General features: G+C 46.4%; 1 protein-coding gene and 1 long non-coding RNA gene across 51 annotated transcripts in view; one reads left to right on the top strand and one right to left on the bottom strand.

The window, feature by feature from the left end:
• The window catches only part of NFIX (nuclear factor I X), a 5476577-nt gene that overhangs the window by 1580303 nt on the left and 3869238 nt on the right, over positions 1 to 27036 (top strand). The gene's annotated exons all lie outside the window — the stretch shown is intronic.
• LOC144826393 (uncharacterized) overlaps positions 1 to 27036 on the bottom strand; it is a 221700-nt gene that overhangs the window by 69112 nt on the left and 125552 nt on the right. The window lies entirely within an intron of this gene.

Here is a 27036-nt window from a genome sequence, read left to right as displayed (position 1 = left end):
AATGCATTACCGCGACCAAAGTCATCGGTAACCTTCTTATGTGCACTGCATTTCACAATCGCAACTTGCAACGGCAAGGTAAGTGACTCAAGAAGCTCATTCACCAACTGACCATTCTGAATCTTCGTTCCATGAGACGTGAGGAACCCACGTTCCTTCCACAAGCGTCCAAAGCTATGAGCCACACCAAACGCATACTGGCTGTCGGTATATATGGTCACTCTCTTTTATTTCGATAACACACATGCTCTCGTAAGTGCAATCAACTCGGCTGCTTGAGCTGAATTATGTGGGATACGTGCAGCTTCGACAATCGTATGCAAAGTCGTAACAGCATATGCCGCAGTCGTGTCACCATTTGGAAGCTTGAAGCATGAACCATCCACCCATAAGGTACCATCCCACTTCACAAGAGGAGTGTCCCTAAGATCTACTCTCCCTTTCGTTTCCTCTTCTGTCCTGAGAAAACAATCATGCTGTTCAGAAACATCTGTCTCTACTGAAATCGGTAGCAACGTAGCTGGATTCAACGTATTGCATCTCTTTATGTGCACATGACTCGCTAAGAGTGTCAACTCATAACCTGACAATCGAACACTAGTTAAGTGATGTGTCTTAGTCCTGTTTAACAGAGTATCCACTGCATGTGGCACCATTACAATCAAGGTATTATTCATCACCAAGCCAGCAGACTGTCGAATAGAAACAGCTGCTGCCGCTGTGGCTCTCAAGCAACTCGGCAACGCTCTAGCTACCGGATCCAAGGTCGACGAAAAATACGCGCATGGACGTTGCTTGTCCCCAAAAGATTGCGTCACCACTGACAACGCGCATCCCTCTCTTTCGTGGACATAAAGCGTAAAAGGCTTACTGTAGTCGGGAGTACCCAACACAGAAGCCGAACACAATGCATCGCTCAATTTGTGGTAAATAAATAAATAATACCCTATTTTTGACTAAGCATATAGTATAACAGATAGCTCAATAAATAAGAGTCAAGATTCGAGGTAGTAGGAATTTCTGCAGGTTTATTACAGCATAAGGACAGGATCAGGACAACCTGCATAGGAACAGAGTGACAGGGCCCAGTAGGACAACTGGGGCCCAGCAGCTGCCGGGGCTTGATCTGGGATGAGCGCGCTAACTTTTAATAACAAAACACAGGCATATATACATAGCGCGAACACATAGCATTACATTGCAGTAGGCGTAGCAGTGGGTGGAGCAGAAGGCGTGACGCGTAGCAGTCGCGAGAGATAACAGTAAAAGTAGGTGTAACTGGGAGTATACATAGACATGTGATGCAAACGTAACAGAATATGTCATGAATGGGCGGAAACATAGGAGGGGGCTACCTAAGGAGCTGGGACCTCTAACCTAATGGTGCGCGAAAATTGGCAATGGCGTGTTACTAGGAGAAGCTGGGGGCTATGAACTCTGTGCTAGGAGCAGAGACTAGAGTCTGGAGGGTCGGAGCGACATGTACCTAAACCCTATCTGGTATCTGATGTTTAGGGAACATGTTGATATAACTAGGAGTCATGAGGGGAAAAGCTAACTTGATTCTAAGACTGGACCATACATTATTCTTACATGAAATGCGTGATGAAGAATACTAAATGACCATTAAATACAGTATTTCTCTAACATGGAGACGAGAAGGCTAGACAATGACGGAAACTATTGATGCAGTTCAGTAGCTTAGGAATGCAGAGAAGAAGGACTGAACTGATAGCTGGAATCATAACATACTCTTGGCAGACTCAGAGGCAGAGCCAAGCTACACCGGGCACTGCGAGGCAGGAAGTAAGTGAAGGGTCGAGGATACAGGTGGGGGCTGTATCGCTCCTCAGCGAGGCTTTCAGGAGACAGGAGCTGAATCCAGGGTCCGGGCCCTTTTGAGGCCTGGAAACGGGGACTTTATAATGGAATAACGTGCACACTGGGAAACGCGGCAACATAACTTTACCTAGGCCTGATATTCGTAGTATTCACGAGGACTGGAAAATGACATACCAGAGGTGGACACAACTGGAATTGCGTCATTAATCGGACATGGGGAATAACATATGCATATTGGTCATGCACACATAACATATGATGGATGAGGCGTAGGGACACAGAACATGGCAAAATTTACTTTTCCACATTCCCTCCTTGTCACTACGTTTCCATCAGGAAACATCAATTTTCATGATACCATCTATCATTTCATACAGTACCATTTGCTCGTCTCGAATTGTCTTGGAACGGGATTTAGAACGGGGCTTGGGACTAGGAATACAAGAGGTAGCACACATGCTGCAAATCGCAGGGCCACATTGTATACAGAGGCAGCAGCTAAATATGATCGCTACTGCAATACCTAGAAAGGACAGGACTTTCCATCCCCATGTGGAAATTATATTCCAGAACCAACCTGACCATGTCCAGGTGCCTGGATCTTGGTGTAACAGATGGGCAATTTTATGGAGTCTGGTTATAGCTGAATAAACAGACGGCGCGTTATTTGGAATGAAAATGCAGCAACTAGATCCGATGACTCTACAGGCCCCGCCCCTATCGGCCAGTATGACGTCAAGGACGAGACGATTTTGCAAAACGACAAATCTCATAGCAGATTGTTCTTCGGTTAGGTTACCTAGAGCGGAGGCAGTCTCATTTACTACAGCTTCAAGGGTTCTTGTTAACCTACGGATCAGTTTACTATTCTGGACAGGTCCTACGAAAAAGAAGAAACCTTTATTGAAATCTGTATACTGTTCTAGAGTAGTTTCAGTATAATCGACAATTGGGGACTCCCTTCTATGTCTAATGTGTACTAGATGTGTGTTTCTGTGATAATCAGATGGGGCTAGGAAAACAGGTGGCAGTAGGAAAGCAATGTAACAGGTTCCCTCCCAATCGAGGGGCAGACGGACATATGCAGTTTGACCACAAATAAAATAAGAATGACGTGAAGCTTTGAAAACAGATTTCCCACTGTTACTATACTTGATAACAGCAGTACATTCACTATGTCCTACGTGTACAGAACCATAACTACGGACACATAATTCGCCTTTGACAGGTAGTACTGAAATAGCAGGTAAGTCTGGAGTAGTATCAGACTGAACATTCAGGACCATGAAATTCGACGAATAATTACCTAAATTATAAACTTCATTTTCTAGATCTAAACCTGTTCTGTGGGGGAAACCTTTCTTGTCTGGAAAACATGTACTGTTAAGAAAAGACATATCTGTTGAGGATGACGTTAACGTGGACCATGCTCCACACGAACCATTATGTGAGAATGGATAAGGAAACAGTGGCAGAACTCCCTTCGGTGTCTGAAAAGGGGGGAGTCGACCACACACCCAACAATTAGTGGCATTGCTGGTCTGGTGTGAATAATGTAACATACGGATAAATGTGTTGTTGCGCATAGCGAGGCGGTATGAATATTCGTGAGGAGGCAGATCACTAAACGTGTGCTCTACTGTAGCATTAGCAGACATATTTACATGAGGAACTGGAAAATACAGATAGAACGCATAGCTGGTGCAGGAAATCATTATGCTGATGAATAATACGAAACTCAGAAAAACGATACATCGGTTTGCGTTTAGACTGACTCTCTCACTATGGGGGTCTATTTTATGCATGTCAGAAACAGTCTAACCGTTTCACCTAGGGGAGGACTTATACAATCAAACTGACTGACTTATTTTACTAGACCTGAGCTTTAACTTATACTCCTGCTGCGGAGTTTTCTCTAACAAGGGAGGGGTTGTAATAATGTCTTTTGCGGGACAGTCCTTTAAAACAATGTCTTGACAGTTTTTAAAATCCTGGGAATCCTGGGAAATGTTCTTGGAGACGGGTTTCAATCCATTGAAAAGTTTTACATGAGAAAGATGGACCCACCCGTTCCTGCCTTCCAACTTGACGGCAGTACGGGTGGTCAAGAGGACCTGACGTGGCTCCTTCCAACGTGGTTCCAGCGGACTTGATCTGTCAAAATTTCTGATCATCACCAAGGAGCCTGGAACGATCTCGTGCGGTGCCACCTCGGTATTGTCTGGAAATGCGGCGGCAACCTGTGAACGACATGAGTTGAGGGCAGACATCAAGGAAGCTAGGTAATCTGTCAGCATATTACATGAAACATCGGTAATACTTCGGGGTCTAGGAGTACCCCACATGTTAGGGGGGCGGCCGAATACGACCTCATACGGGGACAGACCTGATCTGGAATGTGCGACCATGCGCATATAAAACAAAGCGACTGGCAGAGCTACTAGCCAGTCCACACCTTTTTCTTTACAAACTTTGGCAATACGGATTTTCAGAGTCTGATTATGTCTCTCGACCAGACCGGCTGCTTCAGGATGGCGTACACAATGGAACTTCCACTGGTACCCTAACAACAGGGAAACGTGCTTCATGAGTTCAGATGAGAATGGCTGACCGTTATCAGAATATACGACTCTAGGGAGTCCATATCTAGGGAAAAATTCACGAACCAACTGCTTGGCAGTGGTCGCGGCTGTGTAATCTGGGACTGGATATGCTTCTGTCCATCTGGACAAAGCGCATACAACTACAAGGACATACTTGAAACCTCGACATCGCTCCATCTGAATATAATCCATCTGGAGGACCTCAAAAGGGTGGTCAGGGGGCTGGAAACCACCTTGTTCCACCGGGACACTTTTACCTGGATTAAACTGACAACATATCATACAGGTACGGACTTTCTGCTTGGCTGCAGCTCGTAAATGCTTGTTGAACCAAATGTTCTGGATACTGTCTAACATAGCTTTTTCTCCTAAATGTGCTGGACTATGTGCGGTATTGATAATGACTTGAACCATAGAGTCGGGGAGAAACCATGTGGCTCTACCCTTCGTTAACCATCCTTGATCTGTCTGGACCCCTCCTTGTTCAGACCATTTCTTGATTTCATCGGGGGTAGCATGTAACTGGATATCTATGACATCTTGTGTGGGGTCCTTAACTGTCATGCATGTAATCGGATCTGGAATATGTGTCTGATTAACTGGAATGTCTGGAGTCTGCGCTGTAAGCTTGGCTGTGCGATCTGCTAGATCATTACCTTGGGAAATAATGTCAGTAACTTTCGTATGTGCTTTACACTTCATGATAGCAATGGATGTCGGTAAATGTATGGCATCTAACAGGGCTTGAATAAGGAGACCATGCTGAATCTTGGTTCCATGAGAAGTCATGAAACCTCTCTCCTGCCAGAGCACTCCGAAGTCGTGTACAACTCCGAATGCGTAACGTGAATCTGTGTAAACATTAACTTTCAGGTTCTTGGCGTGTATACAGGCTTGTGTCAGAGCAACTAGCTCTGCTGCTTGAGCGGACAGGGTATCAATACGGTGTGTTTCAATAACTTCAGTGTCAGTAGTCACTGCATACGCGGCGACTAGTTCTCCTGTACTAGTTCTCATACATGAACCATCCACATAAAGTGTCAGGTCAGGATCTGATAACGGAATGTCTGTCAGATCTTGTCTTGGCTTAGTCGTAATGTTAACTACTTCCACACAGTCATGTGGGTCAGAATTTGAACTAACTGATGGTAACAGTGTAGCAGGATTCAGGACGTTGCAGCGTCTAATTTCTATGTGTGGCTGGAACAGTGTCAATTCATAACCTGTTAAACGTGCAATTGTCAAGTGCTGAGTTTGTGTTCGGTTTAAAAGAACTTCTACTGAATGTGGGACTTGTACTGTCAGGGAATGTCCTAAAACTATGGAATCACTTTGTCTGATAGCTAGTGCTGTGGCTGCAACTGACTTGAGGCACGCAGGCAACGCCTGGGCGACTGGATCTAATGTGCTCGAAAAATAAGCACAGGGCTTGTATTGTCCTGCTTGATCTTGTGTAAGAACAGATAATGCTGTACCTTCGCGTTCATTGACGAAAAGTGTAAAAGGCTTACTGTAGTTCGGTGTAGCTAGAACTGGAGCTTGACATAGGGCTTTCTTTAACTCGTTGAAACTAAGTGTATGTTCAGATGTCCAAGGGAGGACAGTCGATACGGCTGCCTCCTGTGTCGTTAACTGTATCAGTGGCTTGGCTAGAAATGCATACTGGGGAATCCATTGTCTACAATAAGAAGTAAGGCCGATAAAAGCACGTACCTCCTTCTGGGTTCTGGGCTGGGGAAGACTCGCTATTAACTGGATACGGTCGGGTGTCAACTGCCTACCCCTCTTGGACAGCAAGTGTCCTAAGTATACCACTTGCTGGACACAGAATTGAAGCTTCGAAGGTGACACCTTGTGCCCCATCTCGGCTAGAAAATACAAAACTGTCAGTGACGCTCGCTCGCAGTCACGTTCAGAACGGGCTGTGATCAGTAGATCATCGACATACTGGAGCAGGGCAGTGTCAGTTGGCATGTGAATGTTGTCTAGTTGTCTCTTAAGTGCTTGACTGTAAATACTAGGGCTTTCTGTGAAACCTTGAGGAGCGCGTGTGAACATATAGCTCCTTCCATTTAAACAAAATCCGAAAAGAAACTGGCTGTCTGGATGAATTGGAACACTAAAAAATGCATTCTTGAGGTCAATGACAGTGAAAAACGTGGCTTCGGAATCAATGGCTGTCAATAGGGAAGAGATGTCTGGAACAACTGGGTACTGAGGAATAATACATTTATTAAGCTCTCGTAAATCAATCACTAATCGATATACTGGGGGTGCATTTGGATCAGTACGTTTCATGACTGGAATGATCGGAGAATTACATACATTGGAGTCAGTTTCTACAACTACTCCTTGAGCCATGAGCTCATCTATAATTTTGGATAAGGCTGCTACAGCCTCGGGTGGCAATCTGTACTGTCTGATTCGGGGTAACACTACACCTGGTTTGAGAGTCACACGATGGGGTGTGATTTGCATGTAACCTACATCAGTTGGACCTTGCGCCCATAAGTGCTGCGGAACATTAGACAATCTTGAATCAAAATCTCGTAATACATAGTGACCCTTAAAGTCACGTAGGAACAGACGTATTCCCTCTGGGGAACAGCAAATAACTGCACCTAATTCTTTCAGTGTCTTAATGCCTAACAGGTTTTCTGGACATGACTTAGTAAGTAACAGATCAGTAGTACGGGACAATGGACCTACTTCTAGAGTGACTGGCTTTGATATCTCGTTAACGATGGGTTTTCCTGAAAATCCAAGGGAAACATTTCTTGAGCCTGAGAGCGGAGCCCCTGGAACTTCGGCATGACTAATTGTGGTCCTACTTGCCCCTGTATCAATCAAAAACTTTCTGTCTTTCCCTAATACTTGACTGTGAACATAGGGACCTTCTTGATCTACAGGTATCTCGATGAGAGGCAAGCCTACCTCCCTCTCTAGGCTGTTTCATGAATATGGCTGGTACTCTGGATACTCAGACTGTGCATACTGGTACATCTGCGATGTGACATGCTGTGTTGCAGCTATAGGCTGCGGTGCGGGAACTGTCTGTTGTGCATTCTGTGACTGAGGAATCTGTGAAACTTGTTCTTGTCTAGGCGGACGTGGTCTTTCTTTAGTCTTTCCAGTAGCTATGTTGTGTTTCAGGACTGCACACTCATTTATAAAATGACCTGGCTGTTTACAATAATTGCAGTTCCCTTTAACGGGAGCTGCAGGATGACTGGCTTGATTCGGACCCCTCTTCTGACTGTCTTGAGGAACAGATTGTGCAACTAGCACTTTCATTTTCGTGTCTTTCATACGTTTTCTTTCGTGCTCTTGCTCTTCTCTGATTCTATTCTGGTGGTACTGGAGCATCTGGAGCATCTGGGACGGAGTATTTGCTTGCCAGGTGCTTTCGACTTTCAAAACTCGATTTTTAATTTGTGGACTTGAATTCTCGACTAATTTAGTAACGAATAGGTGAGGGTATGACTCACTACTTGTCTTGAGACCACTGTTAATACTGAAACATTTCTCAAATCTAGAATAAAAATCACTAATATCTTCATCTTGTTTCTGTTTACAGGCTGAGATTGCATCCCAGTCTTCTTTCCTAGTTGTCAATAATCGGGGTAAAACTTGAATCAGTAATTCTGGTAATTCTTTACATTTATCTCCAAGACCGGTACCTGGTACTCGTGCCTTGTCTTCAGCTTCTAGAGCTGTCCAATCGATCTTTTTCTCTCCCACCTCCCATTCTTTTTCCTTTAACTTTTCATACACCCCTGCGGGCAGCAGGACTTTTAACATTTTAATGATATCTGGGTAAGTGTATTCTCCCATACGGAGCATGTCTTTTAATTCTCTATGGAACCCTGCTGGATCTTGTCATGACAGGGAATTAATTTCTTCATTTCAAGAAGTTCCATCTTTGAAATCGGAGTGTATACAAACACTCGTTGCATTACGCCACCCGCCCCTTGGACTGGGTGGACTTCTCGTAACGGATTCTGTCTGTCTATGTAGAATGATTTACTTTCTGGGGGTGAGACATGAACAAAATGCGGATTCAGGAACGTTCTATATTTGTGGCGCTGTTCTAGAATGACACTAATTAAATCGGTACCTAGACCTCTCCATCTATACTGGAGTAACTCGTTCAGGATATCATGCAACGGACCTGGATCAGAATGTTGACCCTCATACAGAGTAATGAGGTGCTGGATCATATACATACCCACCAGTCGTTGCTCGGCTGGGGGCAGTTTCAGAAACATTTGTGCCACTATTTCGTCTGGAAAAGTGGTAGAATCAGTAATCCATCGGACTGCTGATCGGGCTAGTTCTTGTTCATGCATGGTACTTAATTCGCTATAACCGATTCGTGATTTCAGAATGTGATCGGTAGCTTGAAATACTTGTTCTAGAGAACCTTGTTCTGGTGCTGGATGATGAAAAATAGACTTGTGTTCTAGACGTAAATGGCGATCTGGAAATCTGGATTTTCCTACATACGCTATTCTGTCGGAATTCTCGTCTTCCTCTTCAGGATCAGAGATACTTTCTTTCTCGCTTACTTGTGCTGCTTTACGCTGTTCGTGTAACCTTATTATTTCTTTACGAATTTTCTTGTACATACTCTCCATGGCACTGACGGTCTTGTGCTTACCCTCGGCTATATTATCACTCCACCTTGTCAGGATTCTCATTTCGGCGGGATCTTTAGACGGGTAATCTTGTTCTCTTATTAGACAATTGATCAGGAACTTTAATATCATGAGCTGGATCTCGGCTTTCCTTTGAGACATAATCTCGCCAATACTTTCTGGATCATCCCCTGTACGGATGAAACGATATATTCTGTCTAGATCTTCTTTCATATTCGGTAAGGTGACTAGATACTCGGTCACCCTCCTTACACGTAAGGAATATAAAACCATATTATACTCGCCTGCGACCGGATCATAGACACATTCGTTAAGGGCTTGTCTGATTTCTGTGACAGACTTATTACTTTTAGGAGTACGCTGTGATGCTTGAGCATGTAATTCGAGTGCTGATAAACGTTTGTGTGGCGGTGGGGTTTGAGGAGTAGCTCCTCCTGCGGCCCCTAGACTGGAGTCGTCTACTGAGGCTCTACGTCCTGGCAGAGTGGGAAATGGAACTGTAGGCTGGACCGGGGGTACCGTAACAGGTACTCCGGTGTCTGGAGGAGCGGGAAGTGCCTGATTTGCAGGGACTGGCGGAGCGCGAACAGGATTTGCATATTCGGGGACTGTGTCGTCCAGATAGGACGAAATAAAAATGTCAGCTGCGGTCGGTTTGTGACGTAGCTTGGTCGGAATTAATGGTGGCGGGAAATTACTAGATGCCTCTGGGGTCGCTTTTGGCAAGCCTTCGGCAAGGAGAGGATACATACCCTTAATAAGGGCATGCCTCTGTCTGTCTGACTGTTCGGCTTTGACTTGTTCACCTATCTCGATTAATTCTCTTTCTTGGGCTCGTTCTTGGGATTCTCTACTTAACTCTGACTTTCTGACTTCCTTTTCGGTTCTTTTATGAGCTTCTTTACGCCATAACTCGATGGCATCTTTCTGTGACTGTCTGGCTTTCTTTTTCCATAATGCTTCTTCTACTCGCATGATACATTCGGCATCCCATGTACCCGATACGGGCCATCTATACTTTTCTTCTAACTGTTTGGTATACTCTACCCATAAATCTAGATACAGTATGGCGCTTATGCCATGTTTCTGATACATAAAATGACCTGGACTGTCCCTAGGCGGGACAGGAACTGCTTCTTCTAATAAACCCTTTCTAGTTTTTAACTGTCGTAATCTTGAAAAGAGCGGCATTGTAAACTTGAATCGGAACACAATACAATACACGAAGAACAATAACAATTGGGAAAACAATTCAGGCATACCACGACATTGGGAATACATTAAACAATATCATAACATAACAGTTCGAACAGAATATTACCTGAAAATACTGAGAACAGAAATACAAGAATTTTCTCGAGAACGGAACAGACTAGAATTACTGGATGCACTGCTGTAACAGTACGGAACATACCGGTCCCATAAAGGGACGCATCAAGACCCGTATCCACCTAGGTGAACACTTCGTTTGTGAGTCTGGGCACCACCAACCCACGGACCAGGAGTCAATTTAGATTGGTCCTGTCTAGATACTACCCCAGCAATGGTACTCACCGGGCAGCACGGAACGGAAAGCCTCGGACGGGACTGGACTGCTACGACGACGGACTTCGGACTTCGGACTTCAGTTACGGGTGGGCCTCCGGATACCTCGGACCTTGGACTCTCGGCTTGGGCTCTGGTCGGGACTGGCCGCGTTCCTCCACCGTCTCGTTTGGATGCTGGACCGCCTCCTCCGTCTCCTCCGTGGGCCTGAGGGATACTTGAAGCAGAAATATCTGCACGTGGCCGGTATGGTTCCGTCACGGCTGCAGAGGGTCAGGGGGTCGGCGTGGCTTCACCGACGCGTGGGGAAAGGGCAAGTCCCTATTCGGGCGCCATTATGTGGTAAATAAATAAATAATACCCTATTTTTGACTAAGCATATAGTATAACAGATAGCTCAATAAATAAGAGTCAAGATTCGAGGTAGTAGGAATTTCTGCAGGTTTATTACAGCATAAGGACAGGATCAGGACAACCTGCATAGGAACAGAGTGACAGGGCCCAGTAGGACAACTGGGGCCCAGCAGCTGCCGGGGCTTGATCTGGGATGAGCGCGCTAACTTTTAATAACAAAACACAGGCATATATACATAGCGCGAACACATAGCATTACATTGCAGTAGGCGTAGCAGTGGGTGGAGCAGAAGGCGTGACGCGTAGCAGTCGCGAGAGATAACAGTAAAAGTAGGTGTAACTGGGAGTATACATAGACATGTGATGCAAACGTAACAGAATATGTCATGAATGGGCGGAAACATAGGAGGGGGCTACCTAAGGAGCCGGGACCTCTAACCTAATGGTGCGCGAAAATTGGCAATGGCGTGTTACTAGGAGAAGCTGGGGGCTATGAACTCTGTGCTAGGAGCAGAGACTAGAGTCTGGAGGGTCGGAGCGACATGTACCTAAACCCTATCTGGTATCTGATGTTTAGGGAACATGTTGATATAACTAGGAGTCATGAGGGGAAAAGCTAACTTGATTCTAAGACTGGACCATACATTATTCTTACATGAAATGCGTGATGAAGAATACTAAATGACCATTAAATACAGTATTTCTCTAACATGGAGACGAGAAGGCTAGACAATGACGGAAACTATTGATGCAGTTCAGTAGCTTAGGAATGCAGAGAAGAAGGACTGAACTGATAGCTGGAATCATAACATACTCTTGGCAGACTCAGAGGCAGAGCCAAGCTACACCGGGCACTGCGAGGCAGGAAGTAAGTGAAGGGTCGAGGATACAGGTGGGGGCTGTATCGCTCCTCAGCGAGGCTTTCAGGAGACAGGAGCTGAATCCAGGGTCCGGGCCCTTTTGAGGCCTGGAAACGGGGACTTTATAATGGAATAACGTGCACACTGGGAAACGCGGCAACATAACTTTACCTAGGCCTGATATTCGTAGTATTCACGAGGACTGGAAAATGACATACCAGAGGTGGACACAACTGGAATTGCGTCATTAATCGGACATGGGGAATAACATATGCATATTGGTCATGCACACATAACATATGATGGATGAGGCGTAGGGACACAGAACATGGCAAAATTTACTTTTCCACAAATTCAGAAAAACTTTTCTGACAGTCAGACCACGGGAGGGGATTCGGTGTATCTTTACAAGTCAATGCCACCAGAGGTTTGGCCAGCAAAGAAAAATTCGGTATCCATTGTCTGCAATATGACGTAATACCCAAAAAAGCACGCACTTCTCTCTGTGTAATCGGCACACTCATTTTTGCAATTGCTTGAATTCGTTCTGGGGTCAATCTTCTTCCCTCCTTCGATAAGAGATGACCTAAGTAGGTCACTTCTTGTCGACAATACTGCAACTTCGAAAGAGACACCTTGTGGTGGAAGTCAGACAAATGACGCAACAATGACAAGGTAGCTTCCCTACAAATCTCCTCAGTGTCGGCAGCGACTAACAAATCGTCAACGTACTGGAGAAGAGCAGCGCCATCCGGTAAAGCAATCATATCAAGCTGTGTTTTTAAAGCTTGACTATAGATGGAAGGACTCTCGCAGTAGCCTTGAGGAGCTCTCTTAAACCGGAAGCTTCGGCCTCCCAAAGAGAAGCCAAAGATAACCCTACTCTCCTCGGCAATCGGGACACTGAAGAAAGCATTCTTCAAATCAATCACCGAAAACCACGTGGCCGAAGCTGGAATCATGGTCAATAAGGCAGTGATATCTAGAACAACAGGAAATTGTGGAACTACAATCTTATTCACCTCGCGAAGATCGATCACAAACCTGTAAACAGGTGGCTGAGAAGAGTCAGTGCGTCTCAAGACAGGCAAAACAGGGCTGTTGAAAACATTACCTCTCGTTTCTTCAATTACATCTTTCTCAATTAGATCATGGATAATCGCTAGCAACGCTCTTTCACCATCACTAGAGATCCTATATTGAGGAATGCGTGGCATTTTAACGTTTGCTTTCAGTGTCACAACATATGGCGGTATCTCCAAAAGACCCACATCATTAGGACCAGTAGCCCAAATAGTATCAGGAAGAGAAGACAATTCTGTCGGAAGTTGATCCCTCGACAAATACATCGGAGAGACCACTTTCTTACCCAATGTAAGTTGTACTCCCGAAGGAGAACAATACAATGTCGCATACAATCTTTTCAACAGATCCAATCCCAACAAGTTTTCACCACAACCCGTCGTCAGAATAAGGGGTGCTTCAAATTCACGAGGTCCAACAAAAAGAGACAAAGGATCAGAAATCGGGTTTCTAACTGGGGCGCCAGAAAAACCTACTGAAACATTTGTTAAGCCAGACAAAGGTGCGCCAGGGAGTCTAGAGTGCATAATAGAACTCTTCGTAGCACCAGTATCCAACAGAAAAGGCTCTGACACACCTGATGTAATCACTTCAACATAAGGCCCACTCTGATCTGCTGGAACTGAAACAACTCCCTCTCTTTGTCCATGGCTGTCCTAGCAATCATTACCATCCATATTCTCACCTTCGACATAGTAGTCGTCAGCATAGTACTGAGTCGTCCTACCAGATGTGTTATTTTGCTGATCGAAACAATTCATTGAATCCTGCTGAGGGAAGGAACGCGAGTTCTGGGGAAAACCTCCACGTCCCCTACCTCTAGAAGTTTGCGGAACACCCCGACCTCTTGCACCAGAAACACCATTAATACGTTGTAACAAAACAGGGCAATTATTTTTAAAATGACCCTCTTCTTTGCAATACGCACATTGATTAGGGCCTACAGGAAAACGCGGCTGAGAAAGCTCAAACCTTTGCGAGTTTCGCTGAAACTGCTGAGGTTGCTGATAATCACGTTGGTTATTATGAGGCGGATATGCTTGCTGCAAAAGAACCTTCGTCTTCAAATCTTTAGTCTTTTTGTCTGCTCTATCCTTCTCATCCTTATCCCTATTTTCGTAATATTGTGCAGTAGCCAATATCTGTGCTGACGAGGAAACAGCCCAAGAACTCTCTGAATCCTTCAACTTGGTACATAATTCGGGAAGTAAATTATGCACGAACTTATCAACAAACAATCGTTGACCACCCTCGGTACTCATATCTTGACCACTATGGTCAATAAACGTTTCTTCAAACCTAGTGAAGAAATCAGATACGGTTTCATCTTTCTTCTGCTTACACGCAGACAATTTGTCCCAATTTACTCTCATAGCAGGCATTAACGTTTTCATGTAAGTAATGATCCTACCAGGAAGTTCTGCAACTAAAGGCTCAGGTTTAGCACCACCAACTTGTCGGCCATCCGCAGCACTAATATTAACCCATGTATCACCTAACTCCGGCGCATGATCAGTATGGCGAATCAAACCCCATAAAGGCTGTGGGACCACATTACCAAACAACATGTCTATATCCGCTAGATTCATAACGCACGAGTCTGCAGTCTGTGATAATTCCTTATAATACCCTGCGGGATTTTTACGGGGGTCAGGTAAAGTCTGCTTAAGAGCCAAAACTTCAGCTCGTTTCCACGGAACATGTACCCAAACACGTTGAAAATGAGCTGGCACAGCTGGGGGGTTATTATTTGCACCAGCAGGTACTTCTTCCTTCCATACCGGAGGAACCTCTCTCATTGGATATTGTCGCACTTTTCTCCTAACAGAAGGATCAGGATCAAACAATGACTGAGAAGGAGACACATTCCTGAACGAAAGCAGCGTCGCTACTGCTCTTTCAACTTCGTAACCCACAATCGTGCCTTTCGCAAACTCTGATTGCACATTGGACAACTCAGGCGGAGTTAGTTCCAGATCACCATCTTCCCATTCCTCACGGAGGAACGTACACATCTTATCAAAGACATATCTCTGCTTTGGCGCTTCCCATTGACGGAAGAAATCCATAACAGACTCTAAATCATATCTTAAAGGACGAGTGACCCATTTACGCGCTAAATGATCCAATACTTCCCTCTCTCGGGAATCAGGCAGTTGACTACGCAACTGTTTACGCTCTGAAGCGGGGGTCGCACTAAATGACCCAAAGAAAGGATACAAAAGAGTAGTGACAGTATCAGTCATCCTCTGTCGGACAGAAGGAGAAGTTGACAGGACAGGAGATAAAGCGGACTGAGAAAAAGTCAACGTAGGAGCAGTAGCAGAGGAGGCAGCGAGGACAGGCGGAAAAGTTGCAGGAAGTAAGGGCGCAGCAGGTAGCAAAGTCGGCAGCCCTTGAGAAGGCTGCGCCAGAGGGGTAGGAGCCAATTGAAGAGGAGCTGGCGGTTGTGCAACAGCAAGAGGCAAAGCAACCGGAGGTTGCGCAACTAGAGGTGGCGGAGGTGCTGTAGCATTCTGCGCATAAGGGGGTGGCGAATTCAACAAATGCGACATCTAATGATCTTTCACGAGATCCTTCATCGCATCTTGCTGAAGAGGCGGCAAAACTGGATAGCATTTGTCAATTGCCATTTTACGTTGCCTGTGCAACTGTTCACTCGCTTGTTCTTCTTCATTATCTTTAAACTGTATAGCAGCTTGCATTATCGAGATACCCTTTTCTCTTTTATTTTTCTTCGCTAATTTAATTTCTTTCTGTTTGGCTTCCTTTCGCCATAGGCGGAAAGAGTCAAACATCACCGGCCGGGCTTTCTTCTTAAAAAGTCTAACTTCTAAATTATCTAAAACTTCTGTGTCAAAACTACCATATTGGGGCCATTTAAGGACACCGTCCTTCCTTGTGTACCGAATCCATACTTCATTATACGTGATGAGGCCCACGCCATGTTTCACATAGAGCTCATAGGTTGGAGTTCCAATCGGAGGAACCAGACACGAATCCTCCAATCGGGAATCCCTATTACGACCACAACAAAATATTCTTCCAAGTCTGCTAAGACCAGGCATCTTCGCTCTCTAGTCTAGCTTCAAACTTCAAGGGAGTATCGATTACGATAGTCTCGTGAATACACGAGTCCCTCGGCTTTGGAGCTTGCAAGTCCCAAATCAAAGATCACGAGTTCCAAATCAAAGATCCCAAGGGATACCCAAAAACAAAACTAAGGACTGGGAGACGCTCCACTCATACTTAACTGAAGTATCGATGACGTCGCCAGAAGATCCGTCTATCGTCTCGTTCTACAAGTTATCAAAGGCTCCAAGACAGGGCGACAGTCAGGGCAGCAGTCCTTCGTAGGCGTCGGAAAGCGGGAAACCTCGCAGCAAAGACTTTCGGACCACGACGACAGGGGTCGATGAAGTGGCAGGCCTTCCTCCAGAATTTCCACACGAAGCTTCTCACGATCTTCAGGCTTGGACCGGTCCCGCTGAAGTCGCCCAACGTTGGGCGCCAAATGAAGAACCGGGTTATTTAAGACCCAGCTGCATCAGGGGACACGCCCAAAGTCTTTGAGTTCACCTGTCTTCAAAACACAGAGACGAGGAATCTTCTTGGTGACGTCAAAGATCGAATTTATTGGCTGCAACCAGAAACAGAGGTCCACGAAGTACAATGGCTGTATATTCGTAGGAGACTGCTCAATTTTTACCAAGCAAGCCATCTTTTTTATGCCAAAAATCACATTCCAGACGAATACCTTACATTTTACAAACTGTCCAATCACATGTATCCAAATCAGAGGTATCGCATGACGGTAAAACCCACTTTTCAGTTACCCAGCCCATGATTGATCATTGGTCTAACCCAACATTCTTCATCGGACAGGTCGATCGAAACCCACCATAAAATCGGGCTCCTCCCCATCGTAAACAGCCAGAGGAGTAAGGAGCAGAGACAGGTGTGAGTAAGATAAGACATAGTTGTGTGCAATAAAGTGTTTATGACCTCCTGTGCCTTGATTCTAAATCTCGATCAGCTACTGGGAAAGGAACTGGCCTAGCAAGTTTGGCTTCAGGCAAAAGGATAGTTCGCTTGGGTCATTCATAAGTCAGCTAAATTGTACGTGTGCTAAAGACTCGTTCGGCCGAAGTCATCGGCCTATGTGAGGGCAACCACAAAATGGCTGCCGTATACAAAATGGAACCCAAGGGTTCAGAACGAATCCCTAAATACGTGGTGAATCCTTCGGTGTAACGTGACGAAAACGCTCATGCTTGCCGTACTAACTGGTTACGGTTCGCTAATACCAAATTCGTAACGAAACAATGACCTTTATGAAACGGGCTCAGGATTCACGGAACCTCACACCCACACCATACTCTGCACTTGCATGCATGCTCCTAAAAACCCACTCTCTGACCAAACATACCACGGAGGTCTGGGACCTATTGCATAGCCATGCTCCAGATCTATTATTCCTCACAGAGACCTGACTAAAACCCACATCATCATCCAACATCACCACAGTCATCCCTCCTGGCTTCATGACCACCAGACAGGACAGACAACACAAGCCCGACAGTGGAATAGCCATCGTCTTCAAAGATGCTATCAGCTGCACCACCCCCATAGACACACCCTCTGTAACATGGAACACCTGTGTTTAAAGTTCTTCATTGAAGCCACCATCACCCTGAGTAGCACCCTCATGTGCAGCCCACCAGGACCATGCACCATCTTCGCCAACACCATCATGGACTTTGTTGCATCCCTCAACCTCGACTCGAACACCTTCATCCTCCCTAGAGACCTGGAATTACACTTTGAAGACCACACTAACCCAAACATGACTGTACTACTCAAAGACCTGAGAAACCTCTAACTCATCCAACACGTGAAAGGACCTACACCCTGCTGGACACCTCCTCGGCCCGATTTTCACCACTTTCGACAGCATCTTAGTTGACACACCCTCACCGATCACGCAGACTGATCAAGCCGCCATCAAATGCACCATTCACTTCCTACAGCAACACAGATTTCTCAACTCCAGGCCAACCTGACAAGACTGGAACAACATCGCAGAGGAAGACTGGACTACTGAACTCACAGAACACACTCCTGAACACCGTAGCAGCCTACTTGCCTCCATCACAAACTTCAACAACTGGACCCCCACCTGTGCTGACACGTTGGCTCCCTTCAAACCCAACAAATCTACCAGATCCAGACCACCTCCAGCTGGTTCACAAAGGAACTTAAGATGACGAAGAGCCATTGCAAACAACTGGAGCGCAGAAAGAGATTAAGCCAAGACTACGCAGACAAGAGCACATTCAAATCCGCCCTTAGAGGCGATCACCAACAGATCTTGGCCACCAAATGCTCCTCGCTTGCAGACCCCATTGACGCCAGCAGCATCAACAGCGAAGAGATCTTTTCAATTGTGAAAGATTTCCCCTCCGGAGCAGCCACCACAAACAGCATCATCCCCTCACAGGTCCTCTACAACAAGCTCTCACAGTTCTTCTGCAGCAAGATAACAAACAAATCGTCAACTTCGAACCCAACCATACCCAACATACCTCGCAATATGACATCACTGATGAAACCGACACCACTATGCAGTTCATCCACTTTGGGGCCGCACCTGACCCTTGCCCCAACCACACCTTCACCAAAGGACTTCAACATGTCAGCATAGTGCTCACCCAATCCTGAACACCGCCATCACATCAGCCACCTTCCTGAACACATGGATCCACACCACAGTTCTCCCCCTACTCAAAAGCCCTCTGTGGATCTAGCAACACTGTTAAATTAATGACCCCTCTTCCTGCTACTGTACCCTGCCAGAGTTCTAGAGAAACTTATCAACAAATACCAAACCAACCATCTCAATGACTACCAACTCCTCATTGTCACACAATCTGGCTTCGGACCCAACCACAGCACGAAACCAGCCCTCCTTGCTGCTACGGACACCATTCACAAGATCCTAGACAAGGAAGAAGTGGTTGCCTTCATCCTCCTGGACCTCTCTGTGGCATTCAACATGGTATCCCACTCCATCCTCTCCAATGCCTGCCTGAGATTGGAATCCAAGGACCCACTGTCCATTGGATATGCTCTTTCCTGACTGGAAGGGCCGTCAGTCAGCATGTCCCCCTACTGAGACACACACAAGCTCATCTGTGGTGGACTACAAGGATCATCACTGAGACTGACTGTCTTCAATGAATAAATGATCCTGCTCGCATTTATCATCTACACCCACAACATTGATGTCCTATCCTATGTTGACAAAACTCAGTTTGTACTCTCCCTCTTAGACAAGACCCCCAACAAGTTTGACGCCTACATGACAAAAGTGGCTGAATGGATGAAGACTAAGAGCCAGATATATCAACATTAGGAATGCAGATTTCCAAATTGCGAGGAGCCCCGAATCACAATTACGAAATTGGTATTTGGGAGTTCTCTGCTTCTCTCTTGCATTATATATATATATATATATATATATATATATATATATATATATATATATATCCACACCACTCCCCAGGGGCAGACGCGTTTCAGCCTCGCGGCCTCCTTAGTGCCCGTTTCGCTGCCAATTAGGAACATACTGTGGGGGCTCCTGATTTAAAGTCCTTAGAGTCTCTCCCAATTGGTGTTGCCCTCCGCCCCACCCCCTCAGCGTTCCTCCACTCCACTCCATGATGATCCAGGTCGGAGTTTTGTCGCCTCCCAAACAGACTACGGACATAGTATTCCGTTGCGCCTAACATCAAGTGATGCCCAAACACAGTTCGGTTTTGGATGGCTTGGACTCCGAGGTTCCCAGGGGCGAGGGACTGATGAAAGTTCATTCACTGAGCCAGCTACACACAACGGACCAGTGTAGCCCGCCGCATGCTTCCTCCCCATCGCAGCCAGCAACACAGGTGAGCACTTCTGACTGCTTGAGGGGGCGCCGCGTTGTCTCTGCTTGAAACTGCTACCACTCTCTTTGCAAGTTCGACGCGGTGCTCCTGACCGGAAGGCGTGCCGGTAGGACGGTACTTGCTAACCGTCCAATATCTCCACACCACTCCCCTTCCAAAAGAACGGGAACCGACACATGCTAGCTGGTTCAGATTGTTTTTAATGACAGGGCTCTGTTGTTAAAATTGCGAAACGCAGGGGCAGACGCGTTTCAGCCTTGCGGCCTCTTCAGTGCCCGTTTCGCTGCCGATTAGGAACATACTGTGGGGGCTCCTGATTTAAAGTCCTTAGAGTCTCTCCCAATTGGTGTTGCTCTCCGCCCCACCCCCTCAGCGTTCCTCCACTCCACTCCATGATGATCCAGGTCGGAGTTTTGTCGCCTCCCAAACAGACTACGGACATAGTATTCCGTTGCGCCTAACATCAAGTGATGCCAAACACAGTTCGGTTTTGGATGGCTTGGACTCCGAGGTTCCCAGGGGCGAGGGACTGATGAAAGTTCATTCACTGAGCCAGCTACACACAACGGACCAGTGTAGCCCGCCGCATGCTTCCTCCCCATCGCAGCCAGCAACACAGGTGAGCACTTCTGACTGCTTGAGGGGGCGCCGCGTTGTCTCTGCTTGAAACTGCTACCACTCTCTTTGCAAGTTCGACGCGGTGCTCCTGACCAGAAGGCGTGCCGGTAGGACGGTACTTGCTAACCGTCCAATATCTCCACACCACTCCCCTTCCAAAAGAACAGGAACCGACACATACTAGCTGGTTCAGATTGTTTTTAATGACAGGGCTCTGTTGTTAAAATTGCGAAACGCAGGGGCAGACGCGTTTCAGCCTTGCGGCCTCTTCAGTGCCCGTTTTGCTGCCGATTAGGAACATACTGTGGGGGCTCCTGATTTAAAGTCCTTAGAGTCTCTCCCAATTGGTGTTGCTCTCCGCCCCACCCCCTCAGCGTTCCTCCACTCCACTCCATGATGATCCAGGTCGGAGTTTTGTCGCCTCCCAAACAGACTACGGACATAGTATTCCGTTGCGCCTAACATCAAGTGATGCCCAAACACAGTTCGGTTTTGGATGGCTTGGACTCCGAGGTTCCCAGGGGCGAGGGACTGATGAAAGTTCATTCACTGAGCCAGCTACACACAACGGACCAGTGTAGCCCGCCGCATGCTTCCTCCCCATCGCAGCCAGCAACACAGGTGAGCACTTCTGACTGCTTGAGGGGGCGCCGCGTTGTCTCTGCTTGAAACTGCTACCACTCTCTTTGCAAGTTCAACGCGGTGCTCCTGACCGGAAGGCGTGCCGGTAGGACGGTACTTGCTAACCGTCCAATATCTCCACACCACTCCCCTTCCAAAAGAACGGGAACCGACACATGCTAGCTGGTTCAGATTGTTTTTAATGACAGGGCTCTGTTGTTAAAATTGCGAAACGCAGGGGCAGACGCGTTTCAGCCTTGCGGCCTCTTCAGTGCCCGTTTCGCTGCCGATTAGGAACATACTGTGGGGGCTCCTGATTTAAAGTCCTTAGAGCCTCTCCCAATTGGTGTTGCTCTCCGCCCCACCCCCTCAGCGTTCCTCCACTCCACTCCATGATGATCCAGGTCGGAGTTTTGTCGCCTCCCAAACAGACTACGGACATAGTATTCCGTTGCGCCTAACATCAAGTGATGCCCAAACACAGTTCGGTTTTGGATGGCTTGGACTCCGAGGTTCCCAGGGGCGAGGGACTGATGAAAGTTCATTCACTGAGCCAGCTACACACAACGGACCAGTGTAGCCCGCCGCATGCTTCCTCCCCATCGCAGCCAGCAACACAGGGGAGCACTTCTGACTGCTTGAGGGGGCGCTGCGTTGTCTCTGCTTGAAACTGCTACCACTCTTTTTGCAAGTTCGACGCGGTGCTCCTGACCGGAAGGCGTGCCGGTAGGACGGTACTTGCTAACCGTCCAATATCTCCACACCACTCCCCTTCCAAAAGAACGGGAACCGACACATGCTAGCTGGTTCCGATTGTTTTTAATGACAGGGCTCTGTTGTTAAAATTGCGAAACGCAGGGGCAGACGCGTTTCAGCCTTGTGGCCTCTTCAGTGCCCGTTTCGCTGCCGATTAGGAACATACTGTGGGGGCTCCTGATTTAAAGTCCTTAGAGTCTCTCCCAATTGGTGTTGCTCTCCGCCCCACCCCCTCAGTGTTCCTCCACTCCACTCCATGATGATCCAGGTCGGAGTTTTGTCGCCTCCCAAACAGACTACGGACATAGTATTCCGTTGCGCCTAACATCAAGTGATGCCCAAACACAGTTCAGTTTTGGATGGCTTGGACTCCGAGGTTCCCAGGGGCGAGGGACTGATGAAAGTTCATTCACTGAGCCAGCTACACACAACGGACCAGTGTAGCCCGCCGCATGCTTCCTCCCCATCGCAGCCAGCAACACAGGTGAGCACTTCTGACTGCTTGAGGGGGCGCCGCGTTGTCTCTGCTTGAAACTGCTACCACTCTCTTTGCAAGTTCGACGCGGTGCTCCTGACCGGAAGGCGTGCCGGTAGGACGGTACTTGCTAACCGTCCAATATCTCCACACCACTCCCCTTCCAAAAGAACGGGAACCGACACATGCTAGCTGGTTCAGATTGTTTTTAATGACAGGGCTCTGTTGTTAAAATTGCGAAACGCAGGGGCAGACGCGTTTCAGCCTCGCGGCCTCCTTAGTGCCCGTTTCGCTGCCAATTAGGAACATACTGTGGGGGCTCCTGATTTAAAGTCCTTAGAGTCTCTCCCAATTGGTGTTGCCCTCCGCCCCACCCCCTCAGCGTTCCTCCACTCCACTCCATGATGATCCAGGTCGGAGTTTTGTCGCCTCCCAAACAGACTACGGACATAGTATTCCGTTGCGCCTAACATCAAGTGATGCCCAAACACAGTTCGGTTTTGGATGGCTTGGACTCCGAGGTTCCCAGGGGCGAGGGACTGATGAAAGTTCATTCACTGAGCCAGCTACACACAACGGACCAGTGTAGCCCGCCGCATGCTTCCTCCCCATCGCAGCCAGCAACACAGGTGAGCACTTCTGACTGCTTGAGGGGGCGCCGCGTTGTCTCTGCTTGAAACTGCTACTACTCTCTTTGCAAGTTCGACGCGGTGCTCCTGACCGGAAGGCGTGCCGGTAGGACGGTACTTGCTAACCGTCCAATATCTCCACACCACTCCCCTTCCAAAAGAACGGGAACCGACACATGCTAGCTGGTTCAGATTGTTTTTAATGACAGGGCTCTGTTGTTAAAATTGCGAAACGCAGGGGCAGACGCGTTTCAGCCTTGCGGCCTCTTCAGTGCCCGTTTCGCTGCCGATTAGGAACATACTGTGGAGGCTCCTGATTTAAAAAATATATATAATGCAAATATATCAGCTCCGTTACCCCGCCTCATCAAAACAAGGGAAGGCACTCGTGGGGTGAGTTCTTAGAAATGTATTATGTACTCTTGCAGAATCAGCATCAGACGCGCTTCGGCAGCCGCCTTTCTCGATGTCATCGGGTGGGACGGAAGTGGACAGTACTTTACGTAAAAATACCGCAAAAATACATAAACATAAATTAAGTACTTTTAAACGCATACCACATACATAACATGCATAGCACATACATGTTGTCGCCATCTTGGCGTGGTATCATTTATCAACAATCGTATTAAAACAATGATAGTAAAACATTATCACACCAATGTGTCTTGCATTGTCGTGGGGTAAAAACATTATTAATCTGAGTGATACAGACATCCAATTATGAAACGTCTATGCATGATATTAACCAAATTCATTGTGCGTAATATGGCGTAGCGCACCAACTAGTGGTTGTGCTTGTGTCTTCACATTGAATACTTCATTACGTCCTGTATTGGCTCCTGTAAAGTGTATTGTGCTTGTATGCATGTGTTGCAATATATATTGTATGAAACTCAGCCTCATACTGCGTCATCGTGTCGAACATACTCCTTAGACATTCTAAGATTCCAGGGTAATCAATGCTATTCTCTCGCCATTAATGGGCCCCTTATTACCCATAGGTATTAATTCTAATAGGAATGGTAAAAGAAAAAAGAAATCAGGAAAAGAGATATTATGTATGTCCTATACAGTGTAAAGAAAAGAATACATGTAAAGAGTAAACAAATGGAAAATGAAAGCAGAGTAAAATCAAGAGAATCTGTCAGTCCATAAAGATGCAGTTCATTGCCCTTACATATTGTGGCAACCGTATTAATCCCCCAGGTGAACTGATAATTCCTCGCTACTATTCATGCATTGCGGGGCCTTCGTTTGTAAATCAATTATGTAGTGGGATTCCAGCCTTCTAAGTTTTAGGGTTCTATCCCCTCCGTTACAGTTGTTGGGTACATGATCCAAGCAGAAGAACCTTTGCTTTGATGTTTTGTACTGAAATGTCTAGCTACTGGAAATGTTGCATCCTCTTTGGCAATAGGTGTGTTTAGATGCAAAACCCAATGTGTCTATATTAGTAGCTCAGGTTCTGCTTCTAAAAACTTGATGTGCTTGTACTAATCCGCTAAAGAGACATCGAAGTAATGCCCCCTGACAAAAAAAGTGGTGCAAAGCAGCGCAAAGTGCTATTTGCTCTTAGAAAAGGCTACCTTTATAGTACAATATAGTTTGGCCCTGATTTACAAACGTTTTGCGTAGGGTTTGCATTACTTTTTCAGAGCAAACTTAATCAGAAAATCTTTTTGGGGATTAACAAAGCAACACAGATTACTATTGTTTTGCTTTGTAAGAAAAAGTAACGCAATGCAGCACATTGAGTTTCCTAGCATAACTAAGCCTTAGACAACATTCCATAGGTGGTGCATGGGCATTCCTGTGTATCTACCCATGGAGTTTGATGGAAATCCATATGTATAAACACTCAGCGGCGGCTCCTCCGCTATGGCGCATGAGTGTTGCCTCTCCCTGCCCACAAGGGCAAACAAAAAACAAAATGATAATCATTTTAATTTTTGTCTTGTAGCCGAGTCTTGCACAGCGGGGGCACAGCACTGCAGCAGGTGGAGGAGGAGTGGTGGGCACTGCTGTCAGTGTGCATGACGGTTTGGGTGGACGTTTTAGGATGGCCAAACAGTCATGCGCACTGTGATCTCTCTAACCCAGCTGTGTTGCTCGGTGGAGAGACCAGCAGGCAAAGGCTCCCGGCTACCAATGGAGCGCAAAATAAGCCTGTCTGCCCATTCCTGACTCTGCTTTCATGGATATGAGAGAAGCAGCTGGATGGGGCGTAGGGGAGTCTGGGAGCTTCAGCCTGTGCCAGAGGAGCAGAAGAGCAGCGAGCTAAAGACCCGCAGGTAATTTTTTTTTTTTGTTAGAGGCCCACCCCCCAGGTGCTGCCCAACCACATTTCCCTGACACCAGTCGGTACTGCAAATGCTTGTAGACATGGATTTGTGCCAAAATCCTGCCCTTGCCTGGGGCTGGCCAAATGAAGAAACATATCTTTATTTCTTTCACATTAATTTCTCCTTGCAATTGTGCTGCATTCTGCAACACACATACATAGAGGAAATAGCCTAAAAGGATATTTTCTGTGTGCTTTCCTATACAAAAACTATCCTGACCACAATGCAGATGCCCTTGCACTATGGCACAAGGGTGCCTGCATAGGTGCAAGGCAGCACAACGTGCACCTGTGCATGAAAGAGCAGAACTGTACCATTTCTTTGAAGATATCGCACAGTTCTGCTCTTTTCAGGTTGCCCAACACAGCTCAGCAACTATGCTTGCTGCGCTGAGATGTACCACTTCTTTGAAAATCTGGCCTTTTGTGCGCTGGAAAGTAAGTACTCTTGCAATAGTTTGCACTGCTGTGCTTGACTTTGCAATAGGGCAAACCATTAGTAAATTTGGTCCTTAAATTTTGTTAAGCATGATCATCTGTCAAATAAATACATAAAGGTTTTTTTGATGATCAATATTATGGCAGGAATTTCGACTGTCTCATTCACGTTTTCAGGTTCCCCCTTGGAAGGTAGGGACCCTGGGCAATTGTCCACTTTGTCCATACCTTAAAACGCCTCTGAGGGACATCACAGGGACATCTCTGAAGCTGCAACGTTGGAGAGGATCCTGGAAGTGAAGACACCTGTGACCAGCAAGGTTCTCATAAGTCCCAAAACCCGAAAACATGCAAGGATGAAAAAGCACAGCATTTCTTCCCACCCATATGCTAGGCACTGAAGGGAAGAAATACAAAAAGGATTCCTTCTATATCCTAGTGGGCTGTAAAACGCAAGGATTCGTGTGTTTACCACCCTGTACTCTAATGTTCTCAGACAGAGCATAATTTCATCCGGCCATTGCAGTGGGGGATGGGGGGCACTCATTTTTGGGGAACATAAATGCTTTTCCGCATCAGACTTTTACCCAGCGCACGAGAAAAAAAAACAAAAGTTGAAAATAAAAATAATGTAAGAGACAGAAAAGAGTGACAAAGAGAGAAAGCAAGGATGAAAAAGGACTTCCAAGAATGAGAAAGGAGGTAGGAAAGGTAGGAAGTGTTTGGCGGTGAATGACAGAGGCAAGGGGTGGAATCATGACTAAGCAGCGTTGGTATTTGGCACCTTGACATTTGCCAGCGCTGGCCAAGGGCTTCGAAGCAAAACCTTGAGCCCCAGCACTTATTCTTTTACACATTAAAAACTGCTGATAGGCCTGAAAGCTCACACAATGGCACAATCACATGGTGAGCACAGGGTAAGGTGGAAACCATAGCATAGTGCAGGGTTACATCTTGAAATTTGGTAAGGGTTTGCATCTTTCCAAGACACACCAGGTGGATTCAGAAAACTTTCTATTTGCATTTCGAAGAGGATACCAACTCATTTATTTTCATTTTTCTGCAGGCTGAACTAGAGCAACCAGGGTACCAAAGTGCATTACATATGAACAGGAGTATCCACACAATACAGTGTAGAAAGTGTAGAACACAAAACAGACTGTGATTACAAATTAGGCCAAAAACCTGCTCTGTTAGGGAAAGGGTGTTCCTAACAAGGGAGAGAAAGTGCATCAGAGTAAATGGTAGCCTTACATGAACAGG

The sequence above is a fragment of the Lissotriton helveticus genome, chromosome 1_1, assembly GCF_964261635.1.
Source record: "Lissotriton helveticus chromosome 1_1, aLisHel1.1, whole genome shotgun sequence".
Lineage (NCBI taxonomy): Eukaryota > Metazoa > Chordata > Amphibia > Caudata > Salamandridae > Lissotriton > Lissotriton helveticus.
Note: the sequence above shows the minus strand (reverse complement) of the source record. Positions and strands in the feature narration are given on the sequence as shown.